General features: G+C 40.1%; 1 protein-coding gene and 1 long non-coding RNA gene across 45 annotated transcripts in view; one reads left to right on the top strand and one right to left on the bottom strand.

Annotated features, from left to right (window-relative positions):
• Window positions 1-24,114, top strand: part of ZBTB20 (zinc finger and BTB domain containing 20) — a 513,065-nt gene that overhangs the window by 111,121 nt on the left and 377,830 nt on the right. For 22 of the 44 annotated variants that reach the window (XR_014546996.1, XM_083609064.1, XM_083609103.1 and 19 more), the window contains exon 3: window positions 18,252-18,378. The exons of 19 other annotated variants lie outside the window; for them this stretch is intronic. The gene's annotated coding sequence lies outside the window, so the exon portion shown is untranslated. 3 more of the 44 variants (XM_083609069.1, XM_083609070.1, XM_083609076.1) reach the window with 3 other exon arrangements.
• On the bottom strand, window positions 1,538-14,038 carry LOC310760621. The gene is made up of 3 exons (XR_014547072.1): window positions 13,677-14,038; window positions 5,148-5,200; window positions 1,538-1,611 (listed from the first exon to the last, which is right to left on the bottom strand). It is a non-coding gene; the product is annotated as an uncharacterized lncRNA (long non-coding RNA).

Here is a 24,114-nt window from a genome sequence, read left to right as displayed (position 1 = left end):
CAGGTGGGTAGCATTACACATGCAAAGCCAAATAGCTGGATCAGACGAACAATCCTGTGTACAGGAAATATTTGTATGTGCAGTTTGGTATCCAGCTGGATATACGTGTATGGTAAACTCCTAGCAGGATACTAACATACCTCCCTGAAAAGTGGAGACATGCTACCAAAAACCTATCCAACTTATGACTATTCTGCTTTATGAGTAAAATATTAATAATAAAAATGCAACTGGAAAGATATGCTAGAAGGTTCATATTTAGAGGAGACTTCTGAAAGCTATTTAAGTCTAGGTGAAATACAGACACTCACCTTTGATAATTCTCTTTTTGTATGGGTGCAAGGTTATAGCTGGCGTTTTTATAAATAATGATGATAATAAGCCTAAGATTAAATTTAGGAAATGCAAGAAGAAGTTTTGACAGGCAATTTAGTCTTTATCAAACTTTGCTATGCTCTGCAGTCATTAATTTGCATTTGTGACTATTCTTTCAGTATTAAACACCATAATGCACTCAGAGTTATGGTGACAAGAGGTTGGATGAAACAAAGCCTTTTGCAGAAAAAATCTATCATATGTTTCATAAAAAATGAAGTGGTATTGTCTGTGATTAACCGCACAGGCTCAATCTAGCTTCCATCAGTGGAAAATACTGCCATTGACTGTTTGATTTGAAATGGAGCAGGAATGTAGTGCTCACCAAACTATGCAATTCCATAATAATACCAAGCGGTATCCTCACATCATACTTAGAAATGCAGTAGGCAGAATAATAATTACTTTTGAAGACAATACATATAATGACTTCAGAGATTTCAGTTATAGCCATAGAGAATACGAATTCTATTAAAAGTACAATAACAACGTTGTAGCCCTATTTATCTGTAGTTATCTGTATCTCAAAATGAATCATATTATCTGGTTCTTTTCAACTATATTAGTTCTATTCAAGATTTTAATACTGCTCTCACCCCTATACTATCTGATCACTTTAATCAAATAACAAGACTAGTATCCATCATGTGAAGCTCATTTTCTCTTGTCTTTCCTTTTCTCCTCCAAGAAAAGAAAAAAACACACACAACCCTGTGGGTTTTTAAATGGTTTTATGCCTCCTGCCATATGTGTATTTATTAGCAAAGTCAAGGTCCAAATAAATGTGCTTTGTAAGAATGTTGAATTTTGAGGTGGCTCTTGGAGCCTTTTGTGATTTCATTCCACAACCTTGTTCCAAGTTGGATGAGCCCTACACAACCTGTCAACCATGTGCTTCATCTTGGTGCTTCAAGCAGTCAGCAAGATATCTTGGACTCAGACCACTGAATGCCTTGAAGACACACAGGGAAACAGAGTGTTCTTGAAATGGTTTCAATATCTGTAGCGCGAAAAGTGAAGGACCAGTTTGATGTAGTCACAGTAGCTTGTGTAGCTGAGCAGATGGGTTCTTTGGTAAAGTCTGAATATAAGAATCTGGAATAATGCACTAGCATTAATGAAATAATACTAATTTTAAGAGATTGAATAATTAATTTTCTTACCTACTCTCTTTCTATTCTACATATACCTTGCCTTCATCATGGAACCCAGATGACATTTACTGTGACTCTGAATCTGGAAATCGGTTTTCATAGGTATCATCAGTGTTTCGTTCCAGTAGCACCTTAAAGACCAACTAAGTTAGTTCTTGGTATGAGCTTTCGTGTGCATGCACACTTCTTCAGATACCTGGTATCTGAAGAAGTGTGCATGCACACGAAAGCTCATACCAAGAACTAACTTAGTTGGTCTTTAAGGTGCTACTGGAAGGAAAAAAAATTTTTTGTTTTGACTATGGCAGACCAACACGGCTACCTATCTGTAATCAGTGTTTCGGTTTAAGTTTTGTAGCTTGCTACAGACAGACAAAGGCACTTCCACATATGCAGATCTGTAGGTAATAGGCATTCTGAATCAGAACACAGAATCCTCATTCCAGCCATGCCTACTCTTAGGAATGCTTGAGGAATTTGATTCACATTTTTCAGATGTTTTAATGCAGTTCTTGGTTCAAAATACAATAAAATAGCAAAAGATTTAAAATGTGTATTTTGAGGGAAAACCCATTTAGTATTGGGAATTTTTTTTTTAGAGGAAATATGTGTTAAAATACCTCCTTGCATTTCCATTCTGCTTTTCCAAAAAATCAAAGACTAATATGGAAACTGGACTGAATTGAATTTTGGATAGACACATGGGAAAGTGACATGAATGGAAAATAGCCAGATTGCTCATCTTTTGTTCACCTCCACCTAGATCTGATTGAGTTACCATAATATAAGAAATGATAGCTCTAAACCTCCTCAACAGGAAACCTACACAACTGGAAATATCTTTTGAGGCCCGTCGGAACATTACTCCAGTTCGTTACAGAACCCAATGGGAAGTGTTACTTTTTATTGCTGGGATTTAGAGCTAGGATCACTTACGGAAGCGCCATAGCTCAGTGGTAAAACATCTGCTTTGCCTGCAGAAGATTCCAGTTTCAGTCCTTGGCATTGATAATGGGCTGATAATGTTCTGTTCAGAAACCCTGGAGAGCTTATGACAGACAATGTACAAAGTACTGAGCTAAATAGACCTTATTGGCTGACTCATACTGTAGGCAGCTTCATAGGTTCCTGTGCTGCAGTGCAATGACATCTCTTGTCTCCTGTACTGATCTTGCTAATTATTCTAGTCATATATTCTGTAAGATCGATTGATCGATAGATTTACAGATTCATCTTGATAAAGAATGACCGCTATTGTCTTGCCAATGAGCGACAGTTGAGGGTTGACGTGCCTCCCCTTTCGCCCGGACATGTGGTGCCATTTTAGGATGTTCTTTCCGTCACCTTCAGCCACCATGGAGGCTCACAGGTTTCCACCAAACCCATTATTCAAATGATCCAATCCGTGACAGGCCTGGGGGATCGGGGCCTGGCCATTTACTTAGCCCGGTTGACCACTCTGCACAGCATCTAGTGGGCTGGGAGTGTCACCCACCCTTCCTCTCCCTTCATTAATAGTTGATTACTGCCCTAACCATTTCTTTTCAGCTTGCTGGCTTTGCTGTGGTCTTTTGGCGGTTGCCGTATTCGGAGCCAGGAAGGAATTTCCCCTGCTCTGCAGGGTTTCCCTTCCCCATAACACTAGTCACAACTTTGGTGGTTTAGGCCTTGGGCGGAATCCTATAGTCTTTTGTCCAATCGGGGTGTGGTGAAGTGGTGACTCACCCACCTCCTGTTCCTTGCGGTGGCATTAACAGGGTACCCCATTAGAGGGGTCTGGAGGGAAGTCTCTGTCCAAAGAGCCAAGTGCGTAGGGCTAGCAGGCCACAGAGCTTCCCTCAGCATTTGGGGGCCATCCGTGTAAACCTGTGTTTTGCAGTGGATCCACCCCTGAACAGACCCTGTCATGCCTCAGTCCTCCAGCAGGGGAGGGCTGAGAGGGATACATGCTCAGTATCTATGCCAAAGCTTCCTATATCTGAAATCAATAAAGTTGTGGCCATTTAAATCCCAGACAGTTGTTGTGTCCATTCATTTTCCACTCGGCTAAGCGCACTGGGAGGGGGGACTCTGTGGCTGGACACACAATGTATTTCAAAACACAATGGGAAACAAAACACAAGTAGAACTGTTATTTTCCTTCTCTTTTGTATTTGTGTGTTTTCACAGCTATGTTTGGTTTCCCCTATTTTATTCAGATTTTAAAACCAACCAAAGAAAAGAGACCTAGAATTAAAGCTAGAATTTTACTCAAATTCTGGAATTCTGTTTTCCACACCTTAATATGACATGCTTACAAATTATCTTTAAAAATGGCTCACCCTTATATATTTTTTCAGCTTTCCCAAACATCCATACTTTAGTTCATCAATAACATAAAAAATAATATTCCACACAATCACTAGATATCATTAACAAGGGGGAAAATAGTGTTCACCAGTTATCGACTACTAGTTGATCTAATATGTTCAGTCACCCCAGCCCTAATTCGTTTATAGTTCATCCTAAACATTGATTAGTTTATCACTTAATATTTTTAAGTAAAAGAAAGAATGTCAAACTTAGTGGAAGGCCAGGAAGAGAATTTTATTGAGAAGGACCTCAATCTGGTTGCCACTTATGTCACCTCTGAGGATGCCGGAACATGAAAGTGATTCTCTGAGTACATCTTAGTACATTTTTAAGAAACCTAGTGACAGCCCTAATTTTCCTGTCTAGTTATGCTAGCTTTCTAGTTTTATTATGATAAGAGCAAGCCACTGAATCAATTTTGTATGGATTTTTCCTTGTCCTGGTATGTGTGACCTCTTCAAGAGCATTAAAAGTATGTGACATTATATACCATGTTTGTAAACCTCTGGGAAAGCTAGGTCTGCCTCAGATATATTACATTATAAATGGAAAACTGCATCTAATCTTCATTTTAGTTATGTGTTATTAACATAATTCATGTATCATTTTCAGGAACATGATAGGTAGCCCACCTCTGTTGTAGTAATATTATTCACAAACTGTTGCCTCAAACGTGAATCAGAACAATTGGCCCTAACCTTGAACAAGAGTGAATTTGGTCTTTTTGTTTCTCACTTAACTGCTTCAGGACTTTCATATTGTTAAAATAAGCAAAGAGTCCTGCATCTGCAACCCATGAGGCCCTGAAATCTGCTGCTGAATGAATATTGGACATCTCAAGATCCTAATAGGAGCCAATGAACTGAGTAAATGTCCAGCGATACCAGCACGATTTCTCACTCCACTGCATGAATATAGTAGTTGGTCCCCCTACATGCTGCCATCAGCAACCCAGAGAGAACATTTCTGATTCATCTAGGAAAACAGTAGCTTATATATAACATTTTACTATTAATAAGGTCCTGTTTTTACTGAGTTATAACTGTTTTCCTAGTAAAACTGAAAACTTTAAACATTTCAGCTCAAGCTGTATTCTTATAAGCCTCCCACATTTATACCCATCTTCCTGGCAGGCATCCCAAAATATGTTTGGGTTAAGGTATTACACATTACATTTGATGAGGCTTTAGCGTTCCCTCTTGCTCACATCAATCCTTATTTCTGTTTGCTCTTATAATTTACAGTTAATGAAAGTTCTAAGTTTACCTTTGTTTTTGTTGGCTTCTGTACAAGAGACCTTCAGACTTTACAGTCTTCCACTGAAATGGAAAACAGAGTTAGGAAAGGCAAAAGCTAAGTGAATAGTGCCATTTTTTTAGAGAGGATTCTAGATGCTCATCAGTACTGATGTGATGCTGTCGGAGAGTAAGGTAAAGGTAAAGGGACCCCTGACGATTAGGTCCAGTCGGAGAGTACTTTGCTTTTAAATTTTTATGTACAGCAAAATGTTATCCTCTGTCCAGATTCACATGAGAACATTGATCTACATGTTTTTCCTTTTAAAAACATTTACTGCTTTACATATATATTAAATCATGCAATTAATCAGATAACAACCACAAACACTCCCCACCACCACCCTTTACAGAAAAATCAGGCAAAACACAAAATATATCAGGATGACACTTAGGTTGTTGGGGTGATAACAGTCCAAGCTGTGAGACATTCAAAGCTCATAATAGTATCTATGCAACCATGTAATATGCAATGTGGCAGGACCTGCCCTGCCACTGGAGTCTCTATTTGTATATTGGATAAACAAGCACTAATCAATAGCAAATATCTCCTCCTTTTTTGATCTCTGGTCACTCGTAATCTTTGCATCAATTTTTCAAGAAGCCTGGTCTCCCATACCACATTGTACCAAGTATTTAGAGTAGATGTGCTGAACTGTTGTCTTGCCTTTGTAATCGACTGGATGGGAGCCAACAACTGAAGTTCAATCCAGATAAAACTGAGGCACTGTTAGTGGGTGGTTTCCTAGACCGGATGGATGGGAGGTTGCTTACTTTTGATAGGGTTACAGTCCCTCTGAAGGAGCAGGTACACAGCTTCCATTACTGTTGATTGAAACTCAGGTGGCCTCAGTGGGATGGAGTGCCTTCCATCAGCTTCAGCTGGTGGCCCACCTGCACCCCTTTCTGGACAGATATAGCCTAACTTCTGTTGTCTATGCTTTGGTATCTAGGTTAGATTACTGCAACACATTATATGAGGAGCCGCCTCTGAAGAAAGTTCAGAAACTTCAGCTGCTGTAGAATTCAACAACTAGGTTGCTCACTGGGGCAAGACGGTTTGAGCATATTCTGGCCCATCTGCACTGATGGTCAATTAATTTCTTGCTCAATTAAAAGTGCTGGTTTTGACCTATAAAGTCTTAAATGACTCAGGACTGCAGTAACTTAAGACAGTGATGCCCCAAAACTTGGCCCTACAGCTGTTTTGGAACTACAACTCCCATCAGCCCTACCTGACAGGACCCAGTGGTCAGGGATGATGGGAATTGTAGTCCCAAAACAGCTGGAGGGCCAGGTTTGGCCATCGCTAGCTTAAGGACTGCCTCTCCTTTTAAATTTCCAAATACATGCTTTCTGAGCCTAAAATGTTACATGTATTGGAGATTCCACCTCATCTTATTTTCTCATTCAAATAATGCCTGGATCATCACTAAGGGAACAGGTGACATGTTGGATCTCACATGGCTCTGCACTTTCTCATAGATATGGAAGGAAAAGTTATATGACCCCTATTTGCTAGTTACCACAGTGTGGTCTTGCATCCTTGTTCTCAAAATTTAGATAAGGTTAGGGGAGCAAATTGTTATGGTATAATATCTCACCATAGTACTGATTCTCCACTGTCTGTTCCATTTCTCTGCAGCAGGGGTGATATGTTTCAGCACACTTGTCATGCTCAGCGAGCTGGGACAATGAGTGAGGCAGAGATTGGAAGTGACTTTGAGCAATACTAGAAGTTAAAAATAAATTGCTGGAGAGATGTGAGAGGGATTGCGAGAGGATCACTTCCTCGAACCTTTAAGAGACAAATTTCTTTGCCAAAATTTCATTGTTATACGATTGCAGGGGGAGGGAATATATGGGAAACCCAAATAGATCCCTAAAAGATTTTACTCTTCGAAGAAGAAAGTATTTACAAGTATGGACGTGTAAAGTATTTCTTTGAAAGTTTGTCTGCCCTCCCCTGTACCTATAGCACCACTGTTTCCATAGCTATTGGTTCCTTAAGAAACTCTTCAATACATATATGCCTTCTGATCACCTCAATGCAAGAGAAAGCACAGCAGAAGTTGCTATACACAGTCCATTTCATCCTGGCATTAAAAGCTGCTGCTATACAAGATCAGTTCCAGTCCTCAAAACCCATTAACATCTTAAATGCTTGAAAGCAGTGTATTTGGATGCTGTGCTCTTTAAAGGCACTGCTGCTGATTTATAACAAACTGTAAAGACATACAATGAGCTTTAAAAAGGTGCTTTACTGAAGCTGTTGCATTGAACAGATGCCACAAAACCATAGGCACCAAACTGTAAAGCTGTATTAGTTCTTCAGCGATGTGTAAAGAATATCTTGCTGTAAAGAATACCCAGCAGTGGAAAAAACACCTGCTACTAGTCTTCCTGGGCGTTGGGACTGGATAACAGCATACATCAGGGAAATTCCCTGGCCTGTTCCAGAAAACAAACAATATAGTTATGCATAAATTAAATGTCTTGAGTTTCACGAAATGAGTTTGCTCTGTCTTCTTCCTGAGAGCCCTCCTCCCACTTTTTTGTTTTCTACTTTTCTCTTTCATGTGGCCTATTAAAACATAGTGCCAAAATGTAACAGCCAAAAAGATGGCTAATGTCAAAATGCACACCAGTCCTGTAGCAACCAGCCCCTAGGGGTTTGATTATCACTTATTCTGTTCGTTCTTATTTACAGTATTTCTGTACTGCATTCCAGCAGTGTTGTCAAAGCGATTTAGGTTTTTTTTTAAAGCCATTAAAAGAAGTTTTTACTTGATTCTAAATAGAAAACATTTTGATGGATGAGGAGGTCGTTCCATAGCGCTAGGGCAGTGTGTGTGTGTATGCGAGCGCGCACACAAATCCCACCCCTTGCTAGTGACTATCTAACAATCAAGAAAGATGACACCTGTTGGAAGCTTCCAGATCCCACTAATGCAATGTGCTCTAATGTGTAGAACATGGTAGAATATTCTAATCTAGACACTTCTAAATCATAAATGACAGTGGTCAAGTCTCCCTCTGCCAGCAGTAGGTACAGCTGGTGAGTCTACCATAAATTGGTAAAAACAAAGAAACAAAAGAAAAAGTTATAGCTGCATTTCAGGAGAAGAGTACCCCCCTAAGATCTGCCCCCAGGGCCATTAACAGGTGGAAAATTGATTTTTTTCTATAAAAAAAGTAAGTCAATTAGAAAGTTTTAAAACAAAATGCAGAGGCAACACTAATGCTTTGGCACTTTGGAGAGAGCACCTGTATGTTTAATCACTGAATCACCAAGCGATCAGAGGACGGAACGTTGACCATCCACACGTGAGACTCAAAAGGGGGCACTCCCAAAGCAGCCAAAAATGCAGGAGAAGCTCTATGGAGGATGATAGTAAAGTGGTATTATTTGTTTTCTATACTGCCCTTCATCCAAGAATCACTGGGAAGTTTGCAATATAAAAACATAGTTCAATCTGTGATCCTGTTTTCATTTCGGCACTATCTATACCACAGTGGCTGTCATGGGAGACTTGCTCTGGCTGTCTTGCATCTGGTAATGATTCTTAACAGGATGGCTGCAAACAACAACTTAGATGCTGGCCCAGTTTATGGATCGGATACTAAGTCATATCCCAAATGTCAGTTCAGTTTACTGTGTGCAGCATTCTGTTCTGCAATCTCTTAATTTTTGCTGGAATTTTTCTTTTCCATCTCTTGACCTGGTGCACATAAAGGAAGACAGTGAAGGGAATGATTCCATAATTTCCCACATGATTTTTTTTAAATAAAATATTTATTAACGTTTTTAAAGGTACAAAAAGAAAAATCAAGAAAAACATCATTTTAAACAAAAAAAAATGAAATACAAAAAAGAAAAAAGAAAGATCAAAAAGAAAGAACAAAGAATTAAAATCCCTTAAACAAAAAGAAAAATCAAGAAAAAATACAGCAAATCTTCCCATTTGTTTTCTTTCATTAGCTTATTTCCCTGACCTCCTCACACCTCCCTTTTTTGTATTCTAAGTCAGTTATCCATTTCAGCAAATCCTTTCCCTCTTTTCAAATTTTTGTCCTGTAAATTTATCTTGATATTGATATAAATTTACTTTCCCTCCTTTCACCAATTAACAGTCTGTTTTTTCTAAATCTTTGTAACATTTCTGCTAAAATCACATTAATTCATTCCAACATCATTCTAACATTCATTAATCTTACAATGCTTCTGTAAATAATCTTTGAATTTCTTCCAATCTTCCTCCACCGACTCTTCTCCCTGGTCTCGGATTCTGCCAGTCATTTCCGCCAATTCCATATAGTCCATCACCTTCATCTGCCATTCTTCCAGAGTGGGTAAATCTTGTGTCTTCCAATGCTTTGCAGTAAGTATTCTTGCTGCTGTTGTAGCATACATAAAGAAAGTTCTGTCCTTCTTTAGCACCAATTGGCCGACCATGCCCAGGTTTCTTCCTCTGGTTTCTTCAGAAAGGTATATTTAAATACCTTTTTCATTTTGTTATAGATCATCTCCCAGAAAGCCTTGATCCTTGGGCATGTCCACCAAAGGTGAAAGAATGTACCTTCAGTCTCTTTACATTTCCAACATTTATTATCGGGCAAATGATAGATTTTCACAAGCTTGACTGGTGTCATGTACCACCTGTATATCATTTTCATTATATTCTCTCTTAAGGCATTACATGCCGTGAACTTCATACCTGTGGTCCATAACTGTTCCCAGTCAGCCATCATAATGTTGTGTCCAACATCTTGTGCCCATTTAATCATAACAGATTTCACCGTTTCATCCTGAGTGTTCCATAATTTCCCACATGATCTTCTCAACATTATTGTATGATTTTGTAGTAGCATATTGTACTTTATCAGTTTACATCGAAGAGCTCTGTGTTACATTACATTCCTCAAGTCTCAAAAGATGCCACTAAAGAAGAAAGTATTATTAATAGTTAATTCTTTCAGGAAGAAAGTTGGGTATGCTATAATGGCTGCCATGCTGTTCCTATAATCTCTGCCTTGCTGCCCGTCCCACATGCTATAACCTCATATCCATTACATTCTGGTTGTAAATATATTAAATGGTACTTGCTTCCTCTTATTTAAATATGATTGACTTCTAAGTAATTTGTTTAGGATTGGGAAGCCCATTTCTTAAGTGCATTGTACTTAGTATTATTAAGAATGCAAATGGTTTTTGCAGAACCATCAAGACACACTGCCAATCTAATGTAATAGGATATGCTCTTTTAACTTTTAAATCTATTATTTGGATGAAGTTCTAGATTGGATTGAGGAAGTTCTAACTCCGTTTTCTCCTCATACACTTTCATTATTTTTTAAAATTGACTATCTTGATACTTTTAAGCAATTATTATGTTGTGGCTCAATGTAGCCTTACATGGGGGGAAATTCCTCTATCCAACCAGTTCCTAGATCTATTCTTTAATAATAAGTGTACTAAATTAAAATGTAAACAAAAATGCATGTACTAAAGCAATACTAAATTTTGGATTGTGGTAATGGTTTTCAGTCCATGGAAGCTTATGCCGTAATAATAAGTGTTTAAGGTGCCACAAGACTGTTGTCTTGCTGCAATGTATTTATTGTGGTTATCACTGTGGAAATCAAAGAAAAACTAGAACAATGCATCTTCTGATACAGTCAATCAGAATGAACATAGGATGTTCTGTTCCCATCAACTTTGTCTACATTAACTGGCAGCAGCTCTCCAGGGTTTGAGACAGTCCTGTCTTCCCTAGAGATATCTGGAAATGTGAGGGGCTGAACCTGGTGTGCTTTGCATGCAAAGTATGCACTCTACCACTGAGCTAAAACGTGGTAATTCAGCAGATATAGGGACCAATTGTCTACACAATTGGTGCTGCTGCTATTGGGGGATGTCCAGTTGGCATTGACTACTACTACTACTACTACTTCTTCTTCTTCTTCTTCTTCTTCTTCTTCTTCTTCTTCTTCTTCTTCTTCTTCTTCTTCTAGTATTTGTACCCCACCCATTTGACTGGGTTCCCCCGGCCATTCTGTGCAGCTTCCAACAAATATAAAAGCATAATAACAAGACAGGGCCTTATTTGTGGAATCCCATCCGTGGTTGAGATAATATTTGAAACCGTTTTTATAATGCTTTTAAATTATTTATTATTATTATTATTATGACACCCTGAGCTCCTTTGGGAAGAAGGGTTGGATACAAATTGAATGAATGAATGAATAAATAAATAAATAAATAAATAAATAAATAATGATAATAAATACACATTATTGAGCATCAGGTAGCTTAGAGGACCCTGGAGAGGCAGAGGCTAGAACAGGGCTCACACTTCTTCTAAGGTTACCTTTACCTGAAGTTTCAGGTGTGCATAAAGTAGAACTGGGCAAAAACTTCTGATCAGGAACAAATGCAATACTGCCAAACAATATTCTGGATCAGACAGGCACGATTTTAAATGCAGGTGGGCAAGAAAAAATCCTCCTGTTTGGCACTGCATACACTTCATGTCTCGTTCAGCCACTTTAAAGCGCTCACCTGAGGTTCAGATCCCTGTTGTGTTATCTTAGCACACGCGGATAAGATGACCCAGTTTGCACCAGTTGTTGGACTTGTACAGCATTATACAATATCTTGTCCACCTAAGTACATGTTTGAATTGGGATTCAATTAACTTATGCCTGTTCTGACATTATGAAGACACACGTTTTTGGTAGTTTTCCAGGTCCATACATGTGTCTTGTGTCGAGATGCAAGTAATAATAATGATAAGTGACAGCATGTGTCTTAATTCAGGTCAGCATTAAGAACATTGTGATTTGTGTACATCTTATATTCCCGATTCCCCATCTTTGCAGATGAAGAGGTTCCTCCCTTCCTTTTCTTTTGAAGTTCTAAAGCAGAACTGCTAGTGACCCACTTTTGTGAACAGTTCTCTTAACTAACCCCTGTACTCAATCATACATTTTTTCCTCTCTTCCACCCACTGTCTGTCTAGCCTGGTTTTAAAATTTTATATATGTACTTTTAAAAAATTGATTAGTTGGAGAGCTGCCCGTTCTTCTGTGCTGTATAATAAGGATTTTTTTTTTATAAAAAAACCCCTCCACACAGAATTCTGTATAGTGTAATTAAAACTGACCCAGATTTGGACCTGAGAACACCAGGACTTAGCCAAACTTGCCATGAGCTGAGTTCTGATGGCAGATGGGAACTAATGAGGACATACTATACTCCAGAATTTCCCAGCTGCTTGGCTCCTTTTTTGTACAAACAAGGTTTGGAGTGAAGTCCTGATCCCAGGAGTATGTTCAGCAAATGTGCTGCACCCAGCGTTTTGGGAAGCGAGGCAACACTGACAGCCTGTTTCAGAGTATTTTTAAAGCCTGAGTTCCAAAGGGCTTTTTAAATATAATTGAACATTAATGCAGACACATTATATATTAGCTTCCTTTTCCACCAGTGTTGGAGAAGCCTACCTGCTTCAAGCACTGCTTTGATTTCAAGCTTATGTTCCTCCTGTCCCAGGACAGAGCCAGACTTTATTGAATAGGGTGCACTAACATCACAATGTATGGGCTCCGTATCCTATAGGTTCCATGATCTGTTCAACATCCTGGGACTCTTCAGGTAGATGTAATTGAATCCGGCTGAAGCAGCTGTAGCTGGCATGTGGTTCCTCGGATTGCTAGCACCTGCTTATTTTTTTGTAACTCACTAGAGCAAAAGTTGTGCCAAAACCAGCATTGGTCTTGGAGCGGATAAAGCACTCTACATCTTATATCCCATTCCCCTTCCAACCAAGCCGCGTAATTACTGGTGCCTGCATTAATAAATTCTGGTAGTAGCAGGGGTAGGTTTATACCGCTTCTTGTCCAAGTCTTCCATTAACAAGTGCTCTGCCAATTCCTGCTCTCCTCTCCATAAGCAATAAGTGACAGGCTTAATACTGATCAGGTGCTCTGGATTGCTCTGCCCTCCTTACAAAACTGGGCAACCCAGTACTTTCTATATCCAGTTTAAATTACAGGCACCAAATTTTATTTGCTGCTTGAACAGTCTTCCTGGCAGTTTCAGATGAGTCTTGATATCTAGCAAATGACTGCCTGCTCTTCTGAGCCCTGCTTTTCTGCTATGGATTCTGTAATTTTGACTCTATTATTGTTTCCACAATAAAGCTTTTGCCATTTTAAATTGTTAAGACTGTAAGGTGCTCCTAGAGCATTTGTTTTTGCTACAAAAAACATGGCTACCCTTTTAGGAGTTGTTTCCACAATATAAATGTTTTAATGTGTACACTTTGAAAGGGAACATGGAAGTTGGTACAGCATAGTAGGACTACTAATCACCACCACCACCACCACCACCACCACCACTATTTATTAAACTTGTATACTGCCCTTTGTATGTCACCATTGTGGACAGCTTCCTAGCTTCATTCACTATCACTAGGTAAGCTGAATGATGAGCCCTTACCAGTTTTCAGTTGTTTTCAACCAGCCATCTCCCAACCTATTTCCTTGCATTAAGCTCTGGAGCACACCAGGGAGCCAAACGGGCTCCATGAAGTGAGAGAGGGCACTTGGGGTGATCGTGTCAAGCCATTTGGATGTTCCAGAAGTCAGCCAGGGATTTGATAGAAGTCCCAGTCATACCAGCCAGAAAACCCTCCAGAGCCATCTATGAACCCATTGGATTCATCTTTCTCCAAGGGCAGATCATCCTGATAGGTTCCCCCGTCTCTGCAGAGGGGGAAAAGTGCTGAAAGCCTAATCTCAACAGAAAGTCATCTAATGATGAGAAAGGACTGTTGTCAATACCTGCCCCCGCCCCCCAGCTTTCAGATAACTCACTTCCTGTCCAGTTGAGAAAACAAGGTCCAGAGTGTTGCCTGCCACATGTAATGAGCCAATGACATGTTGGGACAGCCGCATGGTCATAATGGCAGCCATGAAGTCCTGAGGTACTCCAAAGCCAATTGCCTTGTCATGGGTGTTGAAGTCCCCCAAAACCAGCAGTATGGGGCTCCTCAACATCAGTCATAAAGGTGAGATCAGCCTCCTCATCCATAATCAGATAATGGATGAGGGAGGTCTCACTCAGAGTTTACCTGGCATTCAGCAACAGCAGCTGCAGAGCCCAGGTTCTAGCTGGTAGGACAACCGTAATTCCCCAGACTGGACAAGGTGTGGTCACTTTCTGCCTGTGCCCTGTGCCCCTTATCCAGCCTGCCTACCCCCACCCTATACTTTCTCTTGTCCAGAACCACTGTGACTAGGATTGCCCCTGCACTCTCCACCTCCTCTCTTCCCAGGTGCATCCTATATCCCTTAATTTAAAAATAATAAAAACCCAAAATTTAAAAACCCACAAGCTTAAAAAAGTAAAAAAAAAAACAACAATTTTAAACAGGGCCATAAAACCAGCAACAACCACCCCGCAAACACCCCCTAAACAATGCCCCAACTCAAGAGTCTGTTCAGCCACCTTAGCTTTTTATAGCTGGAATTAGCCACGGCTCTGCTCATCCAGGCCAGGTAGAAAAGGCCCACAAGGCTAGGATGAAGTGCTTATGGATCCCATCAAAGTTTGGTTATGCATTTGAATTGTGAACCTATGGTTCACATATGCCTTACAAACCTGATTTGCAAATAATGATCAAATCATAGTTTACAATTATAGTTTGGAAGGCAAATGCAGACCATGATTTACCAGCTTGCATGCAACAGCAAACTGTGGTTTGCCACAGAAGTAAGGAAAATGGAATGCATAACAAGGAGAGAAGGAATGAGTGAGTTAGCCTGAGACTCACTTGCCTTTTATATGAACTGAGCAAGTGCCTGTGTCCATGCTTTTGCCATGTATGATTTGTGAAGAGGGGTGTGTGTGTTGGCTTATCACTTAACACAGAGACACATACTTTCCCTTACCTTGGTTCACGGTTGTTCATTATATCTGTTGTAGCAATATAATTGCCTGCCATTGCTTTATTTTGTTTTACATATTACCTGTGCCAAAGTATTGTTTTAGTTTGTTTTGGTTCTTAGCCAAAAATATATATCAATAAATATCTAATTATGAGGTGGGGGGGACATACCGGCATACACAAACAAAAAAGCAAATTAAGAACACAGAGAATATAAAAGATGCTATATAAGCAGCAAGTAAATAAATCCTTATATGTCAATCAAACATAAAAGGTTCCTTGCATTGATACAAAACATGAAATGGAAAAGGCTTTCATTTGTCAGTTTTTTCAGTCCCTGCTCAGTACAGAGAAGCACACTAGTGCATCACACTCTTGGCTAGACCTGATGCTCCCCAGAAGGACCAATCCTGCTGGACAATTTAGGTTATTAGGATTAGGAAGATGCTTCCAGGATTCCAGTTTGGCCTGATAACCAAACAGATGGGATAGGAGGATTTTAAATGACCAGAAACCTTCACAAGTTATATGATATTGTGGAATATTCTCTAGTTGCGCTTAATCAGAAAATGTGTTGTATTGGGTTGTTCTCCCAGGGAAGCCATTTAGCCTAATGGCCCACTGAAAGGCAATGGGTAGCTGAATAATTGGGACAGTGATGGCAATGCTTTAGTTTTGGCTAATGCCATCGGGTTAAGTGATGTGTAGCCAGTTGTTTTATGAGTAAAAAGTCTAGTGTTTTAAATTGAGCCATATTTTGTTAGATCAGTGTAGGAAGTTAGAGGCTCACTATCTCTGTTGAGTTTTATATGCATTTGTTGAACTTCGTGTAAGATTCTTTGGAATATACTGGCTGTGCACAATCCTTTTCTGTCCTGTCAAATGTACATTTGTAGCAATGCATCTTACTAGTAGTTAATTCCACCAGAATTTTGGTGGCTTGCAGTTTATGTCTCCTAGTTTGTACCGTCTGTTGTGTGACTTATCCTGTTGTTTATTAAAATATTTATAGGCAGCTATTTACCCAAGTTTCAAGTCTATTTATAGATTAAGACTATACAATACAGTGCAGTTGTTGTTTGAAAAAAGAACAGGCTAAAACAGCAATGAATTCCCCGAAGGACAACTAAAACGAAAAGCTTTCTTTCATTTGTTTGCTAATGCTTATCAAAGTAGGATTTCTTCGAACGTAGCATTAGGGCTGCTACAAAAAAGACCCTGTGCTTGGTAGAGGCTAATAGAGCTTTCCCATTAAATGAATTTCGCAGCAGGGCCTTTTGAGATGATTAAGTCCTGAAGGCTTGACATAATCAGGAATGTTCAGGACTGGAATCAGCACTTTGAGTTAAGCCCAGAAATAAACTGTCAACCAGTGCAGGTTCTTCAGAAACAGATGAGGATATATGGAAACAACAGTCTCAAGCTCTTATCCAGTAGACTGCCACATTCTGCACTCCCTGAAGTTTTATAGTTATCTTCAACAGCAGCTCCACATAGTGTGCATTACAATAGTCTAATCTAGAAGTCACTAAGCCATGAATAGCGGTGGTCAGGTTTCCACATTCCAGCACTGAGTATAGCTATAACATTAGCAAATATCCAGAAGCAGTAACCCCAAGTTGTGAACTTGGTCCTTACACAGCAGCCACTGATTTCCCCACTACAATTAATTCTGTTTTATCTAGGTTTACCTTAAGTTCATTTGCCTTTATCCAGTGCCCCACTGATTTCAGGCAAGCATTTAAGGCTTTCATTGCTTCACCTGGGTTGAATGAAAAGGAAAAATAGAGTGGGTGACATCAGCATACCAAACTCCATAACCCCAGATAACTGGTCCAGCAGTTTCATGTAGATTTTCTGTTTTCTGCTTCTATTCAGCTTTAAGGTGGCAACTTTAACCAATAATCCATTAGATTACTTAGATTTAATTGCCAAACCCTGCCTTTGTATTCTCTCATCCTATTTTCTTCTGTATGGAATTTGACAAGGAGATAGTAGTTAGTTAGGTGGCCGTGATTCTGTCACATCTAGTTAGAAGAAACTAAAGCATCTAATTATTTTTGAAGATTCCTTTATACTGTGAGTGAATCTTCTCCTTATAGTAGAACTCTATGATCAACCCATTTGTTTAGTTCTAATAGGTGAAAAAAAGGTAAAGGTAAAGGACCCCTGGACGGTTAGGTCCAGTCAAAGGCGACTATGGGGTTGCGGCACTCATCTTGCTTCAGGCTGAGGGAGCCAGCCTTTGTCCACAGACAGCTTTCCGGGACACGTGGCCAGCATTACTAAACCGCTTCCCTAGGGCCACTACCAGACTGCCACTATTTTCAAGTTATGATTCAACTGAATACCAGCAAATTTAGGTTGCTGGCTAGATGGGTGTCCTCTTCCTCCCTCCACTTCATGTGCACCCTTCTTGAAGTTGCCTGCTTGGTGGAAGAGGACGACCAAATAGATTTGGGGTTCTTCTGCACCAAACCTGTTTTGAAAGCAAAACTTCATACACACACACACACACACACCGCCCGCCTATTTTGTTGTGGTAAGAAAAGTGACAGGAAATTAACTGGAACGGGTAGAATAATGGTGGTGTTGGGTAACAGCTTATTACTTCCATGCAAAGCAAACAAACAAAAGCAACTCAGAATGCCAGTGTATAACCCTGAAGCAAATTTTGTGTAAAGAAATCACAATGAATAGTGAAAAAACAGGTGGTCTGGAAGAGCTATAGACTGGTGATGCTTCCTTCTTTAAAATGGAAACATTTAACAGTTGCAAGTGAGTTTTTCCAAGTTACTATGACAATTAGACATGTTAATTGCACATATTGACAGTTGAAGATGTAAGTGCCCTTTGTGTTGCATCTCCTGTTGTTCTGAGGCCTACCTAAAACTCCAGTGGCATTTATATTATAAAACTCTGATAATGATTGAAAAAATTGCTAGTCTGAAGACAGTAGTGAACGTAGATATTCAAGTTTGTGTGCTCTCTTTTACTTGCTTGTTTTATTTCAACGGTTTGTATGCCACTGAATTAAAGCAGTGAATTAAAGCTAAGCAGTGAACTTTTTAATGAAAAGTTGTGTTCATGTGCAGCTCTAAGCATCTTTCTTCTTCACCTTCTAGGGAACTAGAGGGCTTAACGCATCTGCTGCTTCTTGCTCCTGCTCTGAAAACAATCCCTCCTTATATTTGCTAGTAGAGCTCAACCTTGCATCCCACTCCATCATGTTGATTCTCATTTGGCTTCATGGTAAGCTTGTATTTGCTCTATGTATCTCTGTAAGGTAAAGTCCTCATAGGCTTAGCATACCCCCGATAATAACATTGAGCACTGAAATCAATATACTTCATGCCCATCCAAAATTGTTCAATCATGTCCCAGTTCCCATTGTAGGAAAAGGGTGGGCGTACTGAATTAGCATTGAAGTTGAGCTTCTGCATAATTTTTTATACAAATAAAATATGAACTAAAATATGTGACAGAATTAAATCCATCAGATCTAATAAAAGAAATAGAGGGAAGCAAAGAAAGCTTGGACCTTAAATCCCATTAACCAGGCCAGAGAGAAAATGTGTTAAAAGGGAGCTGCACTGTATCTTTTCGCATTGTCTGTTGGAATAATCTTTTTCACCCTTTAAGTGGAGTGTTTAAAAATCCTGGTATTTCTGAAACAAAAAGAATACACAGCCACTGAGCTAGCTGGTTTTTATACCTTTTCTGAGTATTGTCCTTCAGTACAATACGGAGCCATTTCTTTGTTCTCAGAAGCAAGCAGTTAAATTGTATGTAAATGTATGCAAATTAGATGCTGTCTAATAAAGAGAGTCATTAGATGGAAAAATATTTAGTTTGGCAAAAGAAGAGAAAAGAGGGGAAAAGAAAGCAGGTGTATTTTGGAAGAGATAAATGTACGATTGCTAAAAGCCCTCTAACTTCGGATGAGGATTTCTAAAAAAGGCTATTTAAATTTCTTGTAGGAGGTTTATTCCTTTGTTCTTCCATTTTCTGTGTGTGTCGAAAATTATACATACATAGTTGTAATATAAATGTGACATTTATGTAAAATTCAGTATATATCTTGAACAGGCTATGCCCTGTTTGTGCATCTACAAAAATAGATATGTTTGCATAAACCTATATACTTGAGGGTCTGTATAAAAGAGAAGATAGCAGCACTGAAATAAACCATTCTATTAATGTATGTTAAAAGTACCTAGATGATTTTGCAACCATTTCTCCCATTAAGTCATCTTACTAGGATTAGAGGTGTGATACCGTATTTCTGTTGTTCAAGCTACATAGAGCATATTGCTGGACTCAGAGTTACCAAAACTAACACAAGGGATCTCCATTTGGTGCTAAAACTGACCCTGTATCAAAGTAGCAGCAACCATTAGTGCTGGTTTTTCAGTAAAGGGAGCTGGCATTAGCTCCTTGCATGATTTTTAAGCCTTGCATCACAGGCCCACACTTCTTAACATCATCCTTACACCAGCTAGGAGCTGTAGCAAAAAACATTTCTTCCTCTTTGGCAAAAATATATATATGTGGCATTATCCAGTTGTACCCTATCTGAATTACACAGGTCCCTAGCTCTGTGAGGTTATTGGGATTCGGACTTGGGTGCTACCAATATGTGGATAACCCTCAGTTCTATTTCTTCCTGTCATCAGAGTGAGATGGGGCCATGCAAGTTCTGCACTGTTGTCTGATCACTGTAATGAGGGCAAATAAATTGAAACGGAATTCCTATAAGATGGGCACGCCACAGTTGGGTGGTTCCTGGATCTGAGACTTAGGTGAGCAGCTCTGTTCGTGATGGAGTTGCAGTGCCCTTGTGTGACGTTCGTACGGAGCCCCCGGTCGTCTCACGGACTATTGACCCGTACACCACTAATCCGCTGCCACCAACCAGGTCCTCCCTGGTAAAATCACTTCAGTCTCAGTCAGCTTTTCAATTAATAAAGAAGTGTGTATTTTATTTCAGACATAAAACAAAACTTTTACAGCATTCCAAACGGTGTTCCTCTTTACTTTCTTAATCTTATGTTCCTCTCTCTATCTCTGCTACCTCCCCACACTCAAGGACCAACTGCCCTAACTGTCTCTCTATTACTAACTGCCTTTCCCAACCAGCCAACCCACTCAAACCAACCAACTACCCACCCACAACTCCCAACGAACTCACCTCAGAACTCCTCTCAGAACTAGTTTTATAGACCCACTGACTCCACCCCCTGGGTCCTGTCTGTGCAACCTAGTTAACTATTTCCCCTCCAGCACTCTCTCATATATGTTAACGTCACACCTTGTCTCTTTGATTTCAGCGGAGACCCAAGTGTCTGCAAGGGGCAGCCTGAACAGGATAATCCATTCTGTGTTAAGTTCCCATTTGGATTACTGTAATGCAGTCTAGAAGGGCTGCTCTGGAAGACAACTTGGAAAGTGCAGCCTGTGTAAAATGCAGAAGCTTGACTTTTAAGTGGAATCACTAGTCAAACCTATATTATACATTATACATGTTCTGCACTGACTGCCCACATGGTTCTGGTCCAAATTCAAGGTTTTACAGATTTATAAAGCCCCCAAACAACTTGAGGCCTAAATACTTGTAAGAATGCCTCTCTCAGTATAAATATAGTCTTTCCAAGAGTTAAGATTGGCTGAGAGGTCCAACTTAGTGTCCTGGCAGTGGGTGCACTATATTTGGTGGTGATGTATGAGCAAGTCTTCTCCATGGTGGCACTCTGGCTTTCAAACGCCCTGCTTCTTGAAATTCAGCTAGCATTATCGCTTTTGTTATTTCATTGCCAGCTCAAAACACCACTTTTTATGCATGTTTAGGAAGTTAACAGTAATATTTGCTCATGGCTATGAATGTTATTTTAATGAAATTGTTGCTCCTCGCCCTGAGAAATTTGGATCAAAGGTGGAATGTAAATAGTCTCAATAAATGCTACTTGTTACAACATAAGCCTTGCCCCACCTCACCGTGGAATAGGAATATCACAATAGGAATATCACAATAGGAATGGCAAGTTCACATTTCCTTCACACAGATGGGAAGAGGCGTTGCTTTTACCTGCCTTGGTTTTTTAATTTTTAAAAACTTAATGCTCCTTTATGCTCCTTGCTTTTACAGCAGCAAGCCCATGATTTCCTGCACCACAACCATTTACACTTCTCACCCCTGGAAATCTGGTTAGCTGCTATGTAGCCATAGGGGTGTGTGTGTGTGTGTGTGTGTGTGTGTGCAAAAGAGAGGAATATTAGGGATGGAACAAAAGAGAGGTAGCAGGACAAGGAGATACCTGCACCGGAGCCGCAGCAATGAAACTATTGGCTACTGAATTGCCTCCGCTTGTTCTGCCTCTTGGAGACCCACCTAATGCAACATGGTGTCCAAAAGAGAAGGAAACGTGACTATAATGCGATCATGTGATGCCAGTGTTTACATCCTCTCAGCTTTTTCCGCTCCCCTCTCCCTGCATCTCCCCTCTCCTCTCACAGTCACACCGTCAGGAGCAGTGACCTTCTTACCCATCCACAAGATTCCTTGTTGAGGTTTTTTACCACTGCGTCGCTTCCCTCCCCCTGCCACTCTCCAGCCAAGGAAAGTGACCTCTTGTCACTTCCACTGCCATTGGGGCGCAGCCTCCCCTGGAATTAAAAACAAAACAAAAAAACTGAAAAAGCAGCAGAAAACTAAAAGAAACCCCAGGTTGCCATGCATCCTGGAAATTCCTGACACCTTTTAAAATTCAAATTTCCCCTCCAGACGCCATTTTAGGTGTCCGATTTCCTGGCATGTCTGGAATTTTCCAGACGTATGGCAAGCCTAGGAAAGATCAGCCTGCAAGTCTAGTATTCTGAACTTCTGATGAGCTTCAAACTCTGGAGCGATTGTAGCTCAGCGGCCGAGGATATACTTTGCATGCAGAAAGTCTTACGTCCAATCCCTCGCATCTCTAATTAAAAAGAAGAAGTACGCTAAATATATTTACGTTCGATTCTGACAACAGCTTTCTTATTATGGGCTAGGTGGAAAATGTGTCTAGATATAAACTTCTTTTATTTTTGTTTCTTCGCTGATTTCTTAGGCAACAAAAAGTCCTTCTTAAATAGCTCCAGAGAATACCAAAAACCAGAGAATACCAAAAACCAGACTGACTATTCTCTGTTAGTTCACAGAAAGTTTTAAGCATCAGACTTTGAATTCTGCCTAGTTTTATCACAGCCTCTTCCAGCTCAGGGATTCTTCCACTCATTTCCATATGAGCTTGTCTACCTAAATTGACCCTTGCATTGTTTGAGAATAGATTGGATTAAGCTTTCACCCAAGGCACCTTTTTGTTTCTGTGTGTGTGTTGAAGTTATATATTAAAAACTGTTTTCAATCAGATGTGTGAGTTTTCTGTTAACTGTTAACTTGTTGCCATGGCAGTACTGGAGCAATGTATGCACGTAGACATATATGTGTTTAAAATACACGTATATTAAATTAGTGTTTTAAAAATATTTACATATATAGCTTAGGAATTGGCATCATTCCCAGAATTACTGGAACTACCTTCCCCAGGAACATTTGGACTTGAATAATCTCCTTAGCAGCACCTCCCCCTACTCCTGAAGCATAACAGTTTGTAGAAATGGCGCTTCAGTTAGTACTTGACTTCTTATCTTGCAGTGACTGAGTTCTTTGGAACTGCAATATATGTTTTAGCTTTGTGCTTTAAAATGTCCTTTGCTAATGGTTTCTCCTTGAGGTATTCAAAAATGTGAACCCCCAGCTGCAGAAGATGTGTTTTTGAAGGATCAATAATGCTGTTGTCCACCTAGTCAGATTTGCGTCTCTTTAAATATTATTTTGAGGTTTAGATAAACTACAGAACTCTGGATAGTTCCAGATAATGTTAAACCATTCCAAGCATATTTCTAAGATATTGCCACAAATATTGACATCTGAAATCCAGTATGGCAGTGTCAGGGAACTGCCATCGGAGCCAGAGGCGGAGGCAAGGCTCCCAAGCGATGCTGGAGAAGGGCCCAGCAGGGAGAGAGGCAGCTCATCAGCTGGGGAAGGAAATCAGCGTAACACCAGGGATAAAGGGGGGCAGATGGGGGAATCGGCGAGGGGGCTCCAGGACTCCTCGCCGGAGACCAGCGGGGAGAGCACGGGTCCTCCGCTGCCCACACCCACCCTGCGCAGAAGACTTCCACACAGGGAGAGTAGGCGGAGACTTGGCGTCAAAGAACTTCTATGCTGGAAGAGGTTCAAGAAACGCCCACTGATGGATTCCGCTAGCGACTGAAACAGCCACGAAGTGAAGGGCTGTCCAGACAGAAAAGGTTTAACCAGGCAACCTAGCCAGGAGTGGCGGCAACTTACGCACGAGCAACCCCTATAACCATTACAGGCAGGCAACTGTAAGAAAATTGAATTTTGCAATAGCGCCAGAAAGTTGGTCTGTTTGTCTTGTAAATTCTTTTTCCAGAATCCAGAATGATCAGTGACATCCAGGTTCCCAAGATGGCTTTGTCTTCAAAGTAAAAGCAACTTCAGATGTTATACCAGTGAAGAGGGAGTAGGAAGCACAAGCATCTCGTGCTTCTTATTCCTTCACATTGTTGCAGTCTTCTGCATCACTCAGAGTGAAGACATATGCAAGTTCCTACAGGGCAGATGGAAAGGATTTATTTCACATGTTGAAGAAAAGGAAGCATGAAGCCACTTCCAACAGAGTGTTCCAATTTTCTCTGTGTGCTCAGGATGTGAATTTGGTAACTTGCACATTCACAAGATTAGTGATGGCAAGCAATAAGACAACTGAGAGCTAGTCTCCCAACAGTTCGTATTAAATTATCAGTTCTAGAATTTACCATTTTCTGGGTGACCACCAATTTATTGGAACTGTTTCCAGTGTATATAGCGTTTCGAGATGTGTACTTCCTAAAATAGGTTTTAAAGAATAAAAGATTCTACAC

This window comes from Podarcis filfolensis (genome assembly GCF_964270895.1).
Source record: "Podarcis filfolensis genome assembly, chromosome: 4".
Classification (NCBI taxonomy): Eukaryota; Metazoa; Chordata; class Lepidosauria; order Squamata; family Lacertidae; genus Podarcis; species Podarcis filfolensis.
This window is presented reverse-complemented; position numbering and strand designations above follow the sequence as displayed.